The sequence below is a fragment of the Tachyglossus aculeatus genome, chromosome 22 (genome assembly GCF_015852505.1).
Source record: "Tachyglossus aculeatus isolate mTacAcu1 chromosome 22, mTacAcu1.pri, whole genome shotgun sequence".
Lineage (NCBI taxonomy): Eukaryota > Metazoa > Chordata > Mammalia > Monotremata > Tachyglossidae > Tachyglossus > Tachyglossus aculeatus.
In genome coordinates, this window is record NC_052087.1 from 34,266,490 (window position 1) to 34,288,074 (window position 21,585).

Consider the following 21,585-nt stretch of genomic DNA (forward strand, 5'->3'; position numbering starts at 1 on the left):
AAGTAAAGGCACCTATATGAGGAGGATGATTAAGAGGGATACCTGCAGAACAGCTACTTTATGTATACTTTTGTACTAGGGTTTTGAGAATTTTCAAAAAAGCATATCAACTGAAGCTAGTCCCCACTTAGGAGGAGCTGGCAAGGAAAGGAAAATAATGAACCTGGAAAGACCAAAACTAAGATTACTCACTCCCCGATCCTGAGCTCAGGAGCAGCAAAGCCTCCCTGACTTTCAAAACACCTACACAGAGGGTCCGGGCCCTCCCTCCACAGCTTCACCCACTGCCCACTTTCATTCATTCATTCAATTGTATTTATTGAGTGCTTACTGTGTGCAGGGCACTGTACTAAGCGCTTGGGAAGTACAAATTGGCAACATTTGTGCTGGCAGGATGGATATGGAGGCTTGCCGGGGCATCACGAGGGTGGACGGTGTTCCTGAAAGGGGCACCCAGGCCACGGGCCCTTCCACGGCGCAGTCTTGCGGAGAAGCAGTGAGGCCTAATAAAAAGGGCTCAGGCCATCAGAGGACCTAGGTTCGAATCTCAGCTCTGCTTTTTGCCCGTTGGTGACTTTGAGCAAGTCCTTTAGTTTCTCTATGCCACAATTTCCTCGTCTGTGAAACAGAGATTCAATACCTGTTCTAGCTTCCACCTGGACTGTGTCCAAACCTTGCATCCCTCTCGACTGTAAGCTCCTTGTGGGCCGGAAACGTGCCTCCCAACTCTATCATCTGGTACTCGCCCAACCACTTAGTACAGTGCTCTGTATACAGTAAGGGCTCAATAAATTCAGAGAAGCAGCGTGGCTCAGTGGAAAGAGCACGGGCTTTGAAGTCAGAGGTCACGGGTTCAAACCTCGGCTCTGCCAATTGTCAGCTGTGACCTTGGGCAGGTCACTTCACTTCTCTGTGCCTCAGTTCCCTCATCTGTAAAATGAGGATTAAGACTGTGAGCCCCCTGTGGGATAACCTGATCACCTTGTAACCTCCCCAGCGCTTATCTTCTAGACTGTGAGTCCGCTGCTGGGTAGGGACCGTCTCTATATGTTGCCAACTTGTACTTCCCAAGCGCTTAGTACTGCACACAGTAAGCGCTCAATAAATACGACTGATTGATTGATTGGTTAGAATAGTGCTTTGCATATAGTAAGCACTTAATAAATGCCATCATTAGCACTTAGTAAACACTTAAATACCGCAACTATTATCTGACGGTTTTGACACCCGTCTCCTTGCTTTGTTTTGTTGTCTGTCTCCCCCTTCCAGACTGTGAGCCCACTGTTGGGTAGGGACCATCTCTATAAGTTGCCGACTTGGACTTCCCAAGTGCTTAGTACAGTGCTCTGCACACAGTAAGCGCTCAATAAATACGACTGATTGATTGATTAGAACAGTGTTTTGCGCATAGTAAGCGCTTAATAAATGCCATCATTAGCACTTGGTAAACACTTAAATACTGCAACTATTATCTGAAGGTTTTGACACCTTTCTCCTTGCTTTGTTTTTTGTTTGTTGTCTCCCCCTTCTAGACTGTGAGCCCATTGTTGGCTAGGGACCGTCTCTGTATGTCGCCGACTTGGACTTCCCAAGTGCTCAGTACAGTGCTCTGCACACAGTGAGCACTCAATAAATACGACTGATTGATTGATTAGAACAGTGCTTTGCACATAGTGAGCGCTTAATAAATGCCATCATTAGCACTTAGTAAACACTTAAATACCGCAACTATTATCTGACGGTTTTGACACCTGTCTCCTTGCTTTGTTTTGTTGTCTGTCTCCCCCTTCTAGACTGTGAGCCCGTTGTTGGGTAGGGACTGTCTCTAGACCGTCTCTCTTGCCGACTTGGACTTCCCAAGTGCTTAGTACAGTGCTCTCCACACAGTAAGCGCTCAGTAAATACGATTGAATGAATTGTTGATGATAGAGAACCTGGGCGAGGTAGGCCACTGCTTTGCTCTCTGACTCCTAGGGAGGGACACAAGGCTAGTCGGTCAGGACAGGGTATCTGGCTGAGGGAAGTGTTGTGTCAGATGGGGAGTGAAGTGCCGTGGGAAAAGGCCTTCCCAGACTGAGCCCCCTTTTTCCTCTCCTCCTCCCCATCCCCCCCGCCCTACCTCCTTCCCCTCCCCACAGCACCCGCATATATGTTTGTATAGATTTATTACTCTATTTTACTTGTACATATTGACTATTCTATTTATTTTGTTAATGATGTGCATCTAGCTTTACTTCTATTTATTCTGATGGCTTGACACCTGTCCACGTGTTTTGTATTGTTGTCTGTCTCCCCCTTCTAGACTGGGAGCCCGTTGTTGGGTAGGGACCGTCTCTATATGTCGCCAGCTTGTACTTTCCAAGCGCTCAGTCCAGTGCTCTGCACACGGTAAGTGCTCAATAAATACGATTGAATAAATGAATGAATGAAGAGCCTGGGTCGAGGAACTGGAGGAGTCGAGTTCTTGTCCCAGCTCTGCAACGTGTCTGCTGTGTAATAATAATAATAATGGTGGTATTTGTTAAGTGCTTACTATGTGCCAAGCACTGTTCTAAGCACTGGGGGGGATACAAGGTGATCAAGGTTGTCCCACGGGGGGCTCACAGTCTTAATCCCCATTTTACAGATGAGGGAACTGAGGCCCGGAGATGTTAAGTGACTTGCCCAAGGTCACACAGCTGACAAGTGGCGGAGCCGGGATGAGTTTGGGCGGGTCACAACCTCCTCTGGGAGGGGGTATAATACCATCTACCACTGTACCGCTTAGTACAGTGCTCTGCACACAGTAAGCGCTCAATAAATACGATTGATTGATCTACCTTTCCCCAACTCACAGGGATGCTCTGAGGGCAAAGCTAGGCGAACATGAAAGCACTTGGGGAATAAAAATGCTAATTAAAGCCACGGTTTTCTAACCCAGGTTAAGAGAAAGTGATTCAGAAGTGGTAAAGAGAGGCTGCTCTGAGCTGCTCCTTGCTTGATCCAAGCAAGTAATGGAGACACCGGGAGGTAAATGACACCCAGGATGGCCCTGATTTCATGCCTAGTGAGCAGCATGGCCTACTGGATAGAGTACGGGCCCGGGAGTCCGAGGACCTGGGTTCTAATCCTGGCTTTACCACCCGTCTGCTGTCTGACCTTGGGGATGTCACATAACTTCTCCGCGCTTCAGTTTCCTCGTCCGCAACATGGGTCTCACGGTCTTAATCTCCATGTGGGACACGGACTGTGTCCACCCTGATTATCTCATATCTATCCCAGCTCTTAGTACAGTGCCTGGCACAGAATAAGCCTTAAACAGATACCGTTAAAAAAAAGGAAAAGATAAGAAAGATTGTCACGGGATCCTGTCTGCGGTTGTTAACTGTGATAACTCAGGCTCTTCTCGCAGGGCTGGGGGTGCGTGGGTGAGACCGTCTAGATGGCAAGGGTGGTTCTCTGGCCACCTTCCAAGACGTGGATTGGTAGTGCTTTGGATGACAACTGGCCAGCGAACAGATTTTGAAGGCTCTTGGGGGCGGGCGGTTAAGTATCTCGGAGAGGTAGATCTCGAATAAAGGATCCGGCGTCACGATGGGCTGAGGATGCTCTCACGCTCGGCCCGGTCTAAGGATGGTGGTCAAGGTGGACGGGAAGTGTGGTGAGACCCTGGCCCACACCGAATTTCCAAAGACACCCCTGCCTTCTGGCAAAACCCCATCTATGACAGAATTCAGCGCTGATAAGGACTATGGACCGAAGCCAGGCTATGAATCAGCAGTGACAATTTGCGTGGGGAACTGAAGCTCTGTAATTGTAGATTTGCCAGGAGAGTTCGGGTGGGGGAGGGGACGGGGGAGGATGCTCTTGCTAATTTTTTTTAATGAATCACCTAAAAACAGATGAAATTGGATGACTAGCTAATGTCAATGCTGAACGCCATTTTGCACTCTGATGTCAATGACTGCCTAAGAGGCGGCTAGTGATGCTGACTTTTCTATCTGTTAACCGGGTGAGAAGCCAAAGGGAAAAACACCAGGGCGGGAGTATGGTTAGGCATGGATGTTCCTGCCAAGTCAAGCCTTTTAAAAGTGCCACTTTCTATTTATTAGAGACGGGAATTCTAACGGCACGCTTCCCGTTTTGGGTTAGCTCTCTAAACACTTTCCATTGATCTGGGAACAGACTGTGAGCCCACTGTTGGGTAGGGACCGTCTCTATAGGTTGCCAACTTGGACTTCCCAAGCGCTTAGTCCAGTGCTCTGCACACAGTAAGCGCTCAATAAATACGATTGATTGATTGATTGATTGGTAGAGTCCTCCACTTCACCTGCCAGCCAGCACTCCTGACCTCAATCACTCCCATCGTTTTGACGCACTGGAGTGAGCGGGAAAAGCGGCTTGGCTTCGCGGCTTGCAGTCTGAACAGAGGGGACAGAAAAACAGAATTATCTGCCGGCACTTTCTTTCTTTTGGACTAACCTGTACGCCAATTTCTCCAGGTTCATACAGAGTAGCCCTTTTCCAATCCATCTCATCATCATCATCATCATCAATCGTATTTATTGAGCACTTACTGTGTGCAGAGCACTGTACTAAGCGCTTGGGAAGTACAAGTTGGCAACAGATAGAGACAGTCCCTACCCAACAGTGGGCTCACAGTCTAAAAGGGGGAGACAGAGAACAAAACCAAACATACTAACAAAATAAAATAAATAGAATAGATATGTACAAGTAAAATAAATAGAGTAATAAATATGTACAAACATATATACAGGTGCTGTGGGGAAGGGAAGGAGATTATAAGGGCTTATTTTAAAGCACTCTGCCAGAAATAAGGGGAGCTTGGCAAAGGCGACTGTCATAGAGCGGCGACCCTCGGCTCCACCCGACTTCTAACAAGTATTAATAATGATAATAATAATGGCATTTATTAAGCGCTTACTACGTGCAAAGCACTGTTCTAAGCGCCGTATTAGCTACATTCTGCTACTATCAACCCCGGGATGAAGGAGTTGATATGGGTGGCTTGTCCAACACACTTGATTCAGGGTCGGCCTTGCTGTCGGTGGGAGTTTGTAATGCACGGATATTGATTTCTGGTACCTATCAATCAACCAGACTGAAGGCACGTATGAGCCTCTAGACTGTGAGCCCACTGTTGGGTAGGAACCGTCTCTATATGTTGCCAACTTGGACTTCCCAAGCGCTTAGTACAGTGCTCGGCACGCAGTAAGCGCTCAATAAATACGATTGATTGATTGATCAGGGAATATATCTACCAAGTCTGCTGATGCTATGTACTAAGAGCTTAGTACAGTGCTCTGCACATCAGAAGTGCTCCATAAGTACAACCGACTGATTGACTTATATGTGTGTGTGTTGAGAAGCAGCGTGGCTCAGCGGAAAGAGCCCGGGCTTTGGAGTCAGAGGTCACGGGTTCAAATCCCGGCTCCGCCGCTTGTCAGCTGTGTGACTTTGGGCAAGTCGCTTCACTTCCTGTGCCTCAGTTACCTCATCTAGAAAATGGGGATTAAGATTGTGAGCCCCACATGGGACAACCTGACCACCTTATATCCTCCCCAATCAATCAATCAATCATATTTATTGAGGGCTTGGGAAGTACAAATTGGCAACATATAGAGACAGTCACTACCCAACAGTGGGCTCACAGTCTAAAAGGGGGAGACAGAGAACAAGACCAAACATACTGACAAAATAAAATAAATAGGATAGATATGTACAAGTAAAATAAATAAATACTTAGTATGTTCTAAGTATGCTCCCCAGCACTTAGAACAGTGCTTTGCACATGGTAAGCGCTTAACAAATACCAAAATTATTAAATTATTACTGACCGTTGCTGTGAGGAACACGGTAAGGGCTGATGTCCTCAAATTCAGCTTCATTATTAAGACGGTGCTTTGGCGTCCCAGGCCCGGGAGTCGGAAGGGCATGAGTTCTAATCCTGGCTCTGCCACATGTCTGCTGCGTGACCCTGGGCAAGTCGCTTCACTTCTCTGGGCCTCAGTGACCTCATCTGTCAAATGGGGACTGAGGCTGTGAGCCCCACGTAGGACAGGGACTATGTCTACCTCGATTTGCTTGTGACCACCAAGGCGCTTAGTACAGTGCCTGGCACACAGTATACACGTGGCTCAGTGGAAAGAGCATGGGCTTTGGAGTCAGAGGTCGTGGGTTCAAATCCTGGCTCCGCCGCTTGTCAGCTGTGTGACTTTGGGCATGTCACTTAACTTCTCTGAGCCTCAATGACCTCATCTGTAAAACGGGGATGAAGACTGTGAGCCCCCCGTGGGACAACCTGATCACCTTGTAACTTCCCCAGCGCTTAGAACAGTGCTTTGCTCATAGTAAGTGCTTAATAAATGCCATTATTATTATTATACACTTAACAAATACCATAATTATTATTAATAATAATTGTGGTATTTATGTGGTATTATTATTATATGCTTAACAAATACCATCATTACCATTATTATTATTATTATTAACAATAATAATTATGGCATTTGTTAAGCGCTTACTATGTCCAAAGCACTGTTCTAAGCACTGGGGGGGATACAAGGTGATCAGGTTGTTCCACGTGGGGCTCACAGTCTTAATCCCCATTTTCCAGACGAGGGAACTGAGGCCCAGAGAAGCGAAGTGACTTGCCCAAAGTCACCCAGCTGACAATTGGCGGAGCCGGGATTTGAACCCATGACCTCTGACTCCAAAGCCCGGGCTCTTTCCACCGAGCCCCGCTGCTTCACTTGCTGGATCTGAAGCCATGTCACGGAATGCCTAACACCTCGTCCCAGACCTCGTATCCACAAATCAATCAATCAATCAATTGTATTTATTGAGCGCTTACTATGTGCAGAGCACTGTACTAAGCGCTTGGGAAGTACAAATTGGCAACACATAGAGACAGTCCCTACCCAACAGTGGGCTCACAGTCACAAATCTACGCGTAACCTCCTCCATCGTTACTATTTACTGAACCCCCTATAAGGGGTCTGATACAGAGGAGCCAACCCCTCTCCATCCCCCCCATCTTACCTCCTTCCCTTCCCCACAGCACCTGTATATATGTATATATGTTTGTACATATTTATTACTCTATGTATTTATTTATTTTACTTGTACATATCTATTCTATTTATTTTATTTTGTGAGTATGTTTGGTTTTGTTCTCTGTCTCCCCCTTTTAGACTGTGAGCCCACTGTTGGGTAGGGACCGTCTCTAGATGTTGCCAATTTGGACTTCCCAAGCGCTTAGTACAGTGCTCTGCACATAGTAAGCGCTCAATAAATACGATTGATGATGATGATGATGATATAAGCTTCCCAGCCCTGCTCTACAAGAACTTCAAGTCGGCTAGGAATGGGCTTTGCCCTGCCCTTGCTCTGGGGGAGAGAAGATGGGAGGCTTTAGTGAAGTGCGTGGTTTGTCCGGAATTCCGCCCCGACGGGGAGAGGAGCAAAATTTTGGAAGGGGAAAGCGTTGCCAGTCGATCTATTTCATTGGATCGTATTTATTGAGCGCCTGCTGTGTGCAGGGCACTGTACTAAGCGCTCGGAAAACAGCGTGGCTTAGTGGAAAGAGCCCGGGCTTGGGAGTCAGAGGTCGTGGGTTCTAATCATCATCATCATCATCAATCGTATTTATTGAGCGTTTACTATGTGCAGAGCACTGGACTAAGCGCTTGGGAAGTACAAATTGGCAACATATAGAGACAGTCCCTACCCAACAGTGGGCTCACAGTCTAAAAGGGGGAGACAGAGAACAAAACCAAACATACTAACAAAATAAAATAAATAGAATTGATATGTACAAGTAAAACAAATAAATAAATAGAGTAATAAATATGTACAAACATCTATACATATATCCAGGTGCTGTGGGGAAGGGAAGGAGGTAAGATGGGGGGGATGGAGAGGGGGACGAGGGGGAGAGGAAGCAAGGGGCTCAGTCTGGGGCCCTGCTCCCTGCTCTGCCACTTAGCTTTTTGACCTTGGGCAAGTCACTTCACTTCTCTGGGCCTCAGTTCCCTCATCTGTAAAATGGGGATGAAGACTGTGAGCCCCAGGTGGGACAACCTGATCACCCTGTATCCCTCCCAGCGCTTAGAACAGTGCTTGGCACATGGTAAGTGCTTAACAAATGCCATCATCATTATTATTATTCATTCATTCAATCGTATTTATTGAGCGCTCACTGTGTGCAGAGCACCATACTAAGCGCTTGGAAAGTACAATTTGGCAACAATTATTACTATTATTATTAACAGATACCATTATCATCAACAAATTTCCGACGGCGGGGCGAACTGGCGGCCAACGACTTTGGGTTTGGGGGCAACAGGGAGGCGAACAGAGCCTGGGGTTTGGGAGTCAGAGGTCCTGGGTTCAAATCCTGGCTCGGCCACTTGTCAGCTGACTTTGGGCAAGTCACTTCGCTTCTCTGGGCCTCAGTTCCCTCATCTGTCAAATGGGGATGAAGACTGTGAGCCCCCCGTGGGACAACCTGATCACCTTGTATCCTCCCCAGCGCTTAGAACAGTGCTCGGCACAGAGTAAGCACTTAACAAATGCCATTATTATTAAATGTTACTAGAGAAGCTGCGTGGCTCAGTGGAAAGAGCCCGGGCTTGGGAGTCAGAGGTTGTGGGTTCTAATCCCACCTCCGCCACTTGTCAGCCTTGTGACTTTGGGGAAGTCACTTCACTTCCCAGCGCTTAGAACAGTGATTTGCACATAGTAAGCGCTTAATAAATGCCATCATTATCATTATTATTCTCTGTGCCTCAGTTGCCTCATCTGTAAAATGGGGATTAAGACTGTGAGCCCCCCGTGGGACAACCTGATTACCCTGTATCACCCCAGCGTTTAGAACTGTGGTCGGCACAGAGTAAGCGCTTAACAAATGCCATCATTATTATTAAATGGAGAGGAATAATCATGATGACATTTGTTAAGCGCTTAATAATAATAATAATAATAATAATAATAATAATAATGGTATTCATTAAGTGCTTAATAATAATAATAATGGTATTTGTTAAGCGCTTAATAATAATAATAATAATAATAATAATAATAATAATAATGGTATTTGTTAAGCGCTTACCATGAGCCAATTTGTCCATCCCAAATGCTTAGTCCAGTGCTCTGCGTACAGTAAGCGCTCAATAAATACAACTGACTGAATGAATCCTGTACTTCCCAAGCATTTAGTCCAGTGCTCTACCACAAGTGCTCAATAAATACAACTGAATGAATGAATCAATGAATACTGTACTTTCCCAAGTGCTTAGTCCAGTGTTCTGCACACAGTAAGCGCTCAAAACGAGACTGACAATGAATGAATACTGTCCTTCCCAAGCGCTCAGTCCACTGCTCTGCACACAGTACGCGCTCAATAAACACGAGGCTGAATGAATGAATACTGTACTTCCCCCAAATGCTCAGTCCGGTGATCTGCACGCAGTAAGCGCTCAATAAATACCACTGACTGAATGAACGAATACTGTACTTTCCCAACTGAATGAATGGTGTACTTCCCAAGCGCTTAGTCCAGTGCTCTGCACACAGTCAGCGCTCAATAAGTATGAATAAACAATGTATTTCCCAAGCAAGTAGTCCAGTGCTCTGCGCAGTCGTGCTCAATAAATACGACTAACTGAATGAATGCTGTACTCTCCCAACTGAATGAATGAATGGTGTACTTCCCAAGCACTTAGTCCAGTGCTTTGTGCACAGTAAAGCGCTCAATAAATATGACTGAATGAATGAATACTGTCCTCTCCCAAGTGCTTAGTCCAGTGCTCTGTGCAGTCAGCGCTCAATAAATACAACTGACTGAATGAATACTGTATTCTCCCCACTGAATGAATGCTGTATTTCCCAAGCGCTTAGTGCAGTGAATGAATGAATGAATACTGTACTTCCCAAGCGCTTAGTCCAGTGCTCTGTGCAGTCAGCGCTCAATAAATACGACTGACTGAATGAATGAGTACTGTACTCTCCCAACTGAATGAATGCTGTATTTCCAAAGCGCTTAGTGCAGTGAATGAATGAATGAATCCTGTACTTCCAAAGCGCTTAGCCCAATGCTCCGCGCAGTCAGTGCTCAATAAATACAGCTGACTGACTGAATGAATACTGTATTTCCCAAGCGCTTAGTCCAGTGCTCTGCACACAGTAAGTGCTCAATAAATATGACTGGATGAATGTATACCATCCTCTCCCAAGTGCTTAGTCCACCGCTCTGCGCAGTCAACCCTCAATAAATATGACTGAATGAATGAATGAATACCATCCTCTTCCAAGCGCTTAGTCCAGCGCTCTGCGCAGTCAGTGCTCAATAAATACGACTGACTGACTGAATGAATGAATACTGTACTCTCCCAACTGAATGAATGCTGTATTTCCCAAGCGCTTAGTGCAGTGAGCGAACAAATGAATACCGTCCTCTTCCAAGCATTTAGCCCAGTGCTCCGCGAGCAGTCAGTGCTCAATACATATGACTGAATGAACGAATACTGTACTTTCCAAGCGCTTAGTCCAGTGCTCTGCACAGTCAGCGCTCAATAAATCGACTGACAATAAATACCGTCCTCTCCCAAGCGCTTAGTCCAGTGCTCTGCACACGGTCAGTGCTCAATAAAAACGACTGACTGAATGAATACTGTATTTCCCAAGCGTAGTCCAGTGCTCTGCTGCACATAGTAGGCGCTCAATAAATACGACTGACTGACTGAATGAATACTGTATATCCCAAGCACTTAGTCCAGTGCTCTGCGCACAGACAGCGCTCAATAAATATGAATGCTGTATTTCCCAAGCGCTTAGTCCAGTGCTCTGCGCAGTCAGCGCTCAATAAATACGACTGACTGATTGAATACTGTACTCTCCCCCACTGAATGAATGCTGTATTTCGGAAGCGCTTAGTGCAGTGAATGAATGAATGAATCCTGTACTTCCAAAGCACTTAGTCCAGTGCTCTGCATGCAGTCAGCGCTCAATACGATTGAATGAATGAGTACCAAGCACTTAGCCCAATGCTCCGCGCAGTCAGCGCTCAACAAATACAGCTGACTGAATGAATACTGTATTTCCCAAGCGCTTAGTCCAGTGCTCTGCACACAGTAAGCGCTCAATAAATACGACTGAATAAATGTATACCGTCCTCTCCCAAGCGCTTAGTCCAGTGCTCTGTGCAGTCAGCGCTCAATAAGTACTAATGAATGAATGAATACCGCCCTCTCCCAAGCGCTTAGTCCAGTGCTCCTCTGCGCACAGTAAGCGCTCAATAAATACGACTGACCGAATGAATGCTGTACTTCCCAAGCGCTTAGTGCGGTGAATGAATGAATGAATATCGTCCAATCCCAAGCATTTAGTCCAGTGCGCCTCTGCGCACAGTAAGCGCTCAATAAATACGACTGACAATGAATGAATGCTGTACTTCCCAAGTGCGTAGTGAAGTGAATGACTGAATGAATACCGTCCTCTCCCAAGCGCTTAGTCCAGTGCTCCTCTGCGCACAGTAAGCGCTCAATAAATACGAGTGAATGAATGCTGTACTTCCCAAGCGCTTAGTGCAGTGAATGAATGAATGAATACCGTCCAATCCCAAGCACTTAGTCCAGTGCTCCTCTGCGCACAGTAAGCGCTCAATATGATTAAATGAATGAATGAATACCGTCCTCTCCCAAGCGCTTAGTCCAGTGCTCTGCGCACAGTAAGCGCTCAATAAATATGACTGAATGAATGAATACTATATTTCCCAAGCGCTGAGTCCAGTGCTCTGCACACAGTAAGCGCTCGATACGAGACCGAATGACCGAAAGAATACCAAGCGCTTAGTCCAGTGCTCTGCACACGGTCAGCGCTCAATAAATACGATTGATGATGAATAAATACAACTGAATGAATGAATACTGTATTTCCCAAGCGCTTAGTCCAGTGCTCCGCGCGCAGTCAGTGCTCAATACGACTGAATGAATTAATACTGTACTCTCCCAACTGAATGAATGAATACTGTATTTCCCAAGCGCTTAGTCCAGTGCTTCGCGCGCAGTCAGCGCTCACTAAATATGACTGAATGACCGAATACTGCACTCTCCCAACTGAATGAATGCTGTATCTCCCAAGCGCTTATTCCAGTGCTCTGCACACAGTAAGTGCTCAATACGAGACTGAATGACTGAATGAATACCAAGCGCTTAGTCCAGTGCTCTGCACACAGTAAGTGCTCAATACGAGACTGAATGACTGAATGAATACCAAGCGCTTAGTCCAGTGCTCTGCGCACAGTAAGCGCTCAATAAATACAACTGAATGAATGCTGTATTTCCCAAGCGCTTAGTCCAGTGCTCTGCGCGCAGTCGGCGCTCAATAAATACAACTGAATGAGTGAATACTGTACTCTCATTCATTCATTCGTATTTATTGAGCGCTTACTGTGCGCAGAGCACTGTACTAAGCGCTTGGGAAGTCCAAGTTGGCAACATATAGAGACGGTCCCTACCCGACAGTGGGCTCACAGTTTAGAAGGGGGAGACAGACAACGGAACAAAACATGTAGACAGGTGTCAAGATGGTCAGAACAAACAGAATTAAAGCTAGATCAATCAATCAATCAATCGTATTTATTGAGCGCTTACTATGTGCAGAGCACTGTACTAAGCGCTTGGGAAGTACAAATTGGCAACACATAGAGACAGTCCCTACCCAACAGTGGGCTCACAGTCTAAAAGGGGGAGACAGAGAACAGAACCAAACATACCAACAAAATAAAATAAATAAATCTAATAGTAAAATAAAATAAAATAAAATAAATAGGAATTAGATTATTAGATGCACATCATTAACAAAATAAATAGAACAGTAAATATGGACAAGTAATAAATATGGACAGATATCTATACAAGTGCTGTGGGGAGGGGAAGGAGGTAGGGCGGGGGGGATTCATTCATTCATTCAATCGCATTTACTGAGCGCTTACTGTGTGCAGAGCACTGTACTAAGCGCTTGGGAAGGACAAGTCGGCAACATCTAGAGACGGTCCCTACCCAACAGCGGGCTCACAGTCTAGAAGGGGGAGACGGACAACAAAACAAAACATGTGGACGGGTGTCAAGTCTCTCTCAAATTTCTTCTCAAGAGGAGAGGGAAAAGGGGGGGCTCAGTGTGGGAAGGCCTCCTGGAGGAGGTGAGCTCTCAGTAGGGCTTTGAAGAGAGGGGTGAGCGGTGCTCGGCGGGGAGTCATTCATCCAATCGCATTTATTGAGCGCTTACTGTGTGCAGAGCACTGCACTAAGTGCTTAGGAAGTACAAACTGGCAACATTATAGAGACAGTCCCTACCCAACAGTGGGCTCACAGCCTAGAACTTCACTTCTCTGGGCCTCAGTTCCCTCATCTGTCAAATGGGGATTAAGACTGTGGCCCCCTGTGGGACAACCTCCTCACCTTGTAACCTCCCCAGCGCTTAGAACAGTGCCTTGCACATGGTAAGAGCTTGATAAATGCCATCCTTATTATTATTATTATTAATCCCCAATTTCCAGAGGAGGTCACCGAGGCCCAGAGAAGTGAAGAGACTTGCCGAAAGTCACACGGCTGACAATTAGCTTTGAAGGGAGCAGCGTGGCTCAGTGGAAAGAGCCCGGGCTTTGGAGTCAGAGGCTGTGGGTTCAAATCCCAGCTCCGCCACTTGTCAGCTGTGTGACTTTGGGCAAGTCACTTCACTTCTCTGGGCCTCAGTTCCCTCATCTGTAAAATGGGGATGAAGACTGGGAGCCCCTCCTGGGACAACCTGATTACCCTGCCCGGAATGCCCTCCCTCTGCCCACCGGCCAAGCTAGCTCTCTTCCTCCCTTCAAGGCCCTACTGAGAGCTCACCTCCTCCAGGAGGCCTTCCCACACTCAGCCCCTTCCTTCCTCTCCCCCTCGTCCCCCTCTCCGTCCCCCCGTCTTACCTCCTTCCCTTCCCCACAGCACCTGTATATATGTATATATATTTCTACATATTTATTACTCTACTTATTTATCTTACTTGTACCTATTTATTCTATTTATTTTATTTTGCTAGTATGTTTGGTTTTGTTGTCTGTCTCCCCCTTCTAGACTGTGAGCCCACTGTTGGGTAGGGACTGTCTCTAGATGTTGCCGACTTGTCCTTCCCAAGCACTTAGTACAGTGCTCTGCACACAGTAAGCGCTCAATAAATACGATCGATTGATTGATCCCTGCCCATAACGGGCTCACGGTCTAGAAGGGGGGAGACAGACAACAAAATACGTAAACAGGCACCATCATCAATCTTATTTATTGAGCGCTTACTGTGTGCAGAGCACTGTACTAAGTGCTTAGCATCGATAGAAACAAACAGAATCACAGATATATGTACACATCAAAACGAGCACACAGGCATTAATATAAATAAATAGAATTCACTCAATCGTACATAGTAAGCGCTTTTAGACTGTGAGCCCACTGTTGGGTAGGGACTGTCTCTAGATGTTGCCAACTTGTACTTCCCAGGCGCTTAGTCCAGTGCTCTGCACACAGTAAGCGCTCAATAAATACGATTGATTGATTGTATCTACCCCAGCGCTTAGAACAATCAATCAATCGTATTTATTGAGCGCTTACTACTACTACTAATAATAATGATGGCCTTTGTTAAGCGCTTACTATGTGCAAAGCACTGTTCTAAGCGCTGAAGCGATACAAGGTGATCAGGTTGTCCCGCGTGGGGCTTACGATCATCATCCCCATTTTACAGATGAGGGAACTGAGGCACCGAGAAGTGAAGTGCCTTGCCCAAAGTCACACAGCTGATAAGTGGCGGAGCCGGGATTAGAACCCGTGACCTCGGACTCCCAAGCCCGGGCTCTTTCCACTGAGGGTCTAGAAGGGGGGGGAGACAACCAAAATACGTAAACAGGCATCAACAGCATCGATAGAAACAAACAGAATCACAGATATATGTACACATCCAAACGAGTACACAGGCATTAATATAAATAAATAGAATTCACTCAATTGTACATAGTAAGCGCTTAATAAAACACCATCATTATTATGAAGGGAGGAGGAGGGAGGTATATATATACCTGAATATATGTATATACCTGTATATATGTATATATGTTTGTACATATTTATTACTCTATTTATTTATTTATTTTACTTGTACCTATCTATTCTATTTATTTTATTTAGTTAGTATGTTTGGTTTTGTTCTCTGTCTCCCCCTTTTAGACTGTGAGCCCACTGTTGGGTAGGGACTGTATCTGTTGCCAACTTGTACTTCCCAAGCGCTTAGTCCAGTGCTCTGCACACAGTAAGCGCTCCAATACGATTGATGATGATGATGATGAGTACACAGGCATTAATATAAAGAAATAGAATTCACTCAATCGTACATAGTAAGCGCTTAATAAAACGCCATCATTATTATGAAGGGAGGAGGAGGGAGGTATATATATACCTGTATATATGTATATGCCTGTATATATGTATATATGTTTGTACATATTTATTACTCTATTTATTTATTTATTTTACTTGTACATATCTATCCTATTTATTTTATTTAGTTAGTATGTTTGGTTTTGTTCTCTATCTCCCCCTTTAAGACTGTGAGCCCACTGTTGGGTAGGGACTGTATCTGTTGCCAACTTGTACTTCCCAAGCGCTTAGTCCAGTGCTCTGCACACAGTAAGCGCTCAATAAATACGATTGATGATGACGATGATGATGATGAGTACACAGGCATTAATATAAATAAATAGAATTCACTCAATCGTACAGAGTAAGCGCTTAATAAAACGCCATCATTATTATGAAGGGAGGAGGAGGGAGGTATATATATACCTGTATATATGTATATACCTGCATATATGTATATATGTTTGTACATATTTATTACTCTATTTATTTATTTATTTTACTTGTACATATCTATCCTATTTATTTTATTTAGTTAGTATGTTTGGTTTTGTTCTCTGTCTCCCCCTTTTAGACTGTGAGCCCACTGTTGGGGAGGGACCGTCTCTGTTGCCAACTTGTACTTCCCAAGCGCTTAGTCCAGTGCTCTGCACACAGTAAGCGCTCAATAAATACGATTGATGATGACGATGATGATGATGAGTACACAGGCATTAATATAAATAAATAGAATTCACTCAATCGTACAGAGTAAGCGCTTAATAAAACGCCATCATTATTATGAAGGGAGGAGGAGGGAGGTATATATATACCTGTATATATGTATATACCTGCATATATGTATATATGTTTGTACATATTTATTACTCTATTTATTTATTTATTTTACTTGTACATATCTATCCTATTTATTTTATTTAGTTAGTATGTTTGGTTTTGTTCTCTGTCTCCCCCTTTTAGACTGTGAGCCCACTGTTGGGGAGGGACCGTCTCTGTTGCCAACTTGTACTTCCCAAGCCCTTAGTACGGTGCTCTGCACACAGTAAGCGCTCAATAAATACGATTGATGATGATGATGATGATGGTTCAGTGCTCTGCACACAGTAAACGCTCAATAAATACGATTGATTGATTGATCCCTGCCCATAACGGGCTCACGGTCTAGAAGGGGGGAGACAGACAACAAAATAGGTAAACAGGCATCAATAGCATCAAACAGAATCACAGATATATGTGCACATCAAAACGAGCACATAGGCATTAATATAAATAAATATTTATATTATACACTATATACTATAATATAGTATACTTATATACTATGTACTCAATCGTACATAGTAAGCGCTTAATAAAATGCCATCATTTTTATGAAGGGAGGAGGAGGGTGGTTCAGTGCTCTGCACACAGTAAGCGCTCAATCATCATCATCATCATCATCAATCGTATTTATTGAGCGCTTACTATGTGCACAGCACTGTACTAAGCGCTTGGGAAGTACAAATTGGCAACATCTAGAGACAGTCCCTACCCAACAGTGGGCTCCCAGTCTAAAAGGGGGAGACAGAGAACAAAACCGAACATACTAACAAAATAAAATAAATAGGATAGATAGGTACAAGTAAAATAAATAGAGTAATAAATATGTACAAACATATATACAGATATACAGGTATATACATATATACAGGTATATATATACCTCCTCCTCCATAATAATGATGGCGTTTTATTTAAGCGCTTACTATGTACGATTGAGTGAATTCTATTTATTCATATTAATGCCTGTGTACTCATCATCATCATCAATCGTATTTATTGAGCGCTTTTAGACTGTGGGCTCACAGTCTAAAAGGGGGAGACAGAGAACAAAACCAAACATGCTAACAAAATAAAATAAATAGGATAGATATGTACAAGTAAAATAAATAAATAGAGTAATAAATATGTACAAACATATATACATATATACAGGTATATACATATATACAGGTATATATATATACCTCCCTCCTCCTCCCTTCATAATAATGATGGTGTTTTATTTAAGCGCTTACTATGTACGATTGAGTGAATTCTATTTATTCATATTAATGCCTGTGTACTCTCATCATCATCATCATCAATCGTATTTATTGAGCGCTTTTAGACTGTGGGCTCACAGTCTAAGAGGGGGAGACAGAGAACAAGACCAAACATGCTAACAAAATAAAATAAATAGGATAGATAGGTACAAGCAAAATAAATAAATAAACAGAGTAATAAATATGTACAAACATATATACAGATATACAGGTATATACATATATACAGGTATATATATACCTCCTCCTCCCTTCAAAATAATGATGGCGTTTTAAGCGCTTACTATGTACGATTGAGTGAATTCTATTTATTTATATTAATGCCTGTGGACTCATCATCATCATCATCATCAATCGTATTTATTGAGCGCTTTTAGCCTGTGGGCTCCCGGTCTAAAAGGGGGAGACAGAGAACAAAACCAAACATGCTAACAAAATAAAATAAATAGGCTAGATAGGTACAAGTAAAATAAATAGAGTAATAGATATGTACAACCACAGTATTTATTGAGCGCTTTTAGACTGTGGGCTCACAGTCTAAAAGGGGGAGACAGAGAACCAAACCAAACATGCTAACAAAATTAAATAGATAGGATAGATAGGTACAAGTAAAATAGAGTAATAGATATGTACAACCACAGTATTTATTGAGCGCTTTTAGACTGTGGGCTCCCAGTCTAAAAGGGGGAGACAGAGAACCAAACCAAGCATGCTAACAAAATAAAATAGATAGGATAGATAGGTACAAGTAAAATAAATAAATAGAGTAATAAATATGTACAAACATATATACATATCTACAGGTATATACATATATACAGGTATATATATACCTCCCTCCTCCTCCCTTCATAATAATGACGGCGTTTTATTTAAGCGCTTACTATGTCCGATTGAGTGAATTCTATTTATTCATATTAATGCCTGTGGACTCATCATCATCATCATCAAACGTATTTATTGAGCGCTTTTAGACTGTGGGCTCCCAGTCTAAAAGGGGGAGACAGAGAACAAAACCAAACATGCTAACAAAATAAAATAAATAGAATAGATAGGTACAAGTAAAATAAATAGAGTAATAGATATGTACAACCACAGTATTTATTGAGCGCTTTTAGACTGTGGGCTCCCAGTCTAAAAGGGGGAGACAGAGAACAAAACCAAACATACTAACAAAATAAAATAGATAGGATAGATAGGTACAAGTAAAATAAATAAATAGAGTAATAAATATGTACAAACATATATACATATATATACATATATACAGGTATATACCTCCCTCCTCCTCCCTTCATAATAATGATGGCGTTTTATTTAAGCGCTTACTATGTACGATTGAGTGAATTCTATTTATTCATATTAACGCCTGTGGACTCATCATCATCATCACCATCAATCGTATTTATTGAGCGCTTTTAGACTGTGGGCTCACAGTCTAAAAGGGGGAGACAGAGAACCAAACCAAACATGCTAACAAAATAAAATAAATAGGATAGATAGGTACAAGCAAAATAAATAGAGTAATAGATATGTACAACCACAGTATTTATTGAGCGCTTTTAGACTGTGGGCTCACAGTCTAAAAGGGGGAGACAGAGAACCAAACCAAACACACTAACAAAATAAAATAGATAGGATAGATAAGTACAAGTAAAATAGAGTAATAGATATGTACAACCACAGTATTTATTGAGCGCTTCCAGACTGTGGGCTCACAGTCTAAAAGGGGGAGACAGAGAACCAAACCAAACATACTAACAAAATAAAATAGACAGGATAGATAGGTACAAGTATAATAGAGTAATAGATATGTACAACCACAGTATTTATTGAGCGCTTTTAGACTGTGGGCTCCCAGTCTAAAAGGGGGAGACAGAGAACCAAACCAAACATACTAACAAAATAAAATAGATAGGATAGATAGGTACAAGTAAAATAAATAAATAGAGTAATAAATATGTACAAACATATATACAGGTATATACATATATACAGGCATATATATATACACCTCCCTCCTCCTCCCTTCATAATAATGACGGCGTTTTATTTAAGCGCTTACTATGTACGATTGAGTGAATTCTATTTATTCATATTAATGCCTGTGGACTCATCATCATCATCATCATCAATCGTATTTATTGAGCGCTTTTAGACTGTGGGCTCCCAGTCTAAAAGGGGGAGACAGAGAACCAAATCAAACATACTAACAAAATAAAAAGGATAGGATAGATAGGTACAAGTAAAATAGAGTAATAGATATGTACAACCACAGTATTTATTGAGCGCTTTTAGACTGTGGGCTCCCAGTCTAAAAGGGGGAGACAGAGAACCAAACCAAACATACTAACAAAATAAAATAGACAGGATAGATAGGTACAAGTATAATAGAGTAATAGATATGTACAACCACAGTATTTATTGAGCGCTTTTAGACTGTGGGCTCACAGTCTAAAAGGGGGAGACAGAGAACAAGACCAAACATACTAACAAAATAAAATAGATAGGATAGATAGGTACAAGTAAAATAGAGTAATAGATATGCACAACCACAGTATTTATTGAGCGCTTTTAGACTGTGGGCTCCCAGTCTAAAAGGGGGAGACAGAGAACCAAACCAAACATGCTAACAAAATAAAATAGATAGGCTAGATAGGTACAAGTAAAATAGAGTAATAGATATGCACAACCACAGTATTTATTGAGCGCTTTTAGACTGTGGGCTCCCAGTCTAAAAGGGGGAGACAGAGAACCAAACCAAACATGCTAACAAAATAAAATAGATAGGATAGATAGGTACAAGTAAAATAGAGTAATAGATATGTACACCCATAATACAATAAATACGATTGACGGATTGATTGGTTCACCTGTAGTAGCTGAGGAGGCCGTTGCTGAGGACGAACCAGCGGCGCTGATAGCCTTTGATGTAGTTGGTCCATTTGAAGAGCCAGCCCTCCCGGGCCGAGCCCCCCGGGCCCCCGGCCGCGGGAGGGGCGGGAGGGGCGGGAGCGGGAGGAGCGGGAGCGGGAATGGGAATGGGAAGGGGAGCGGAGCCTCCCGGAGCCGGCGGGGGAGCCCCGGGATGGCCGGGACCCCCGACGGAGCCCCCCGTTGGCACCGCACCGCCCGCCGCCGCCGCCGCCGCCGCCATGAGCCCCCTGTATCCGCCCCGGCCCCTCCCATTGGCCCCCGCAACAGCCGCCCGACCCGCACGCGGCCCCGTCATTGGCTCCTCCCTCCCCCCCGCCCGCTCATTGGCCGCCGCGCGCAACACCGCCCGGGCTCGGCGAATCAGGGCGCGCCGGCCCCGGCCTCCCCGCACCCGATTGGCCCTCGCTGTTGCCACTCGCCGTCGGGGCCACGTCGCCCCGGCGCCGTCACGTCCCCGCCTCGCCGTCGCCGTCGGGCCAATGAGGGGGCTCGGGCGGGGAGGAGCGCCTCCGCCCAGGCGTTTGATTGGCCGCCCCACCCGTCACTCACTTCCGAGGGGAAGGGAGCCCCGGGTCCTGATTGGCTCCCCCGAGCGCACGTGGTACAAGATGTGGCACTCGGCCTGCTGCTCGTCACTCACTCCGGGCTACTTCATTCAGTCATTCATTGATTCAATCGTATTTATTGAGCGCTTACTGTGTGCGGAGCACTGGACTAAGCGCTTGGGAAGTCCAAGTTGGCAACATCTAGAGATGGTCATTCATTGATTCAATCGTATTTATTGAGCGCTTACTGTGTGCAGGGCACTGGACTAAGCGCTTGGGAAGTCCAAGTTGGCAACCTATAGAGACGGCCATTCATTCATTCAATGGTATTACTGTACTAAGCGCTTGGGAAGTCCAAGTTGGCAACATCTAGAGACGGTCATTCATTCATTCAATTGTCTTTATTGAGCGCTTACTGTGTGCAGAGCATTGGACTAAGCGCTTGGGAAGGACAAGTTGGCAACATCTAGAGACGGTCGTTCATTCATTCAATTGTCTTTATTGAGCGCTTACTGTGTGCAGAGCACTGGACTAAGCGCTTGGGCAGTTCAAGTTGGCAACATCTAGAGA

The 21,585-nt window shown here is 44.3% G+C and overlaps 1 protein-coding gene across 1 annotated transcript in view; it reads right to left on the reverse strand.

Annotated features, from left to right (window-relative positions):
- The window catches only part of LOC119943348 (oxysterol binding protein), a 53,868-nt gene extending 33,301 nt beyond the window's left edge, over positions 1 to 20,567 (reverse strand). Inside the window, exon 1 of the mRNA XM_038764262.1 lies at positions 20,407 to 20,567. The gene's annotated coding sequence lies outside the window, so the exon portion shown is untranslated. The remainder of the gene's footprint in view (positions 1 to 20,406) is intronic.
- Between the last annotated feature and the right edge of the window lie 1,018 nt (positions 20,568 to 21,585).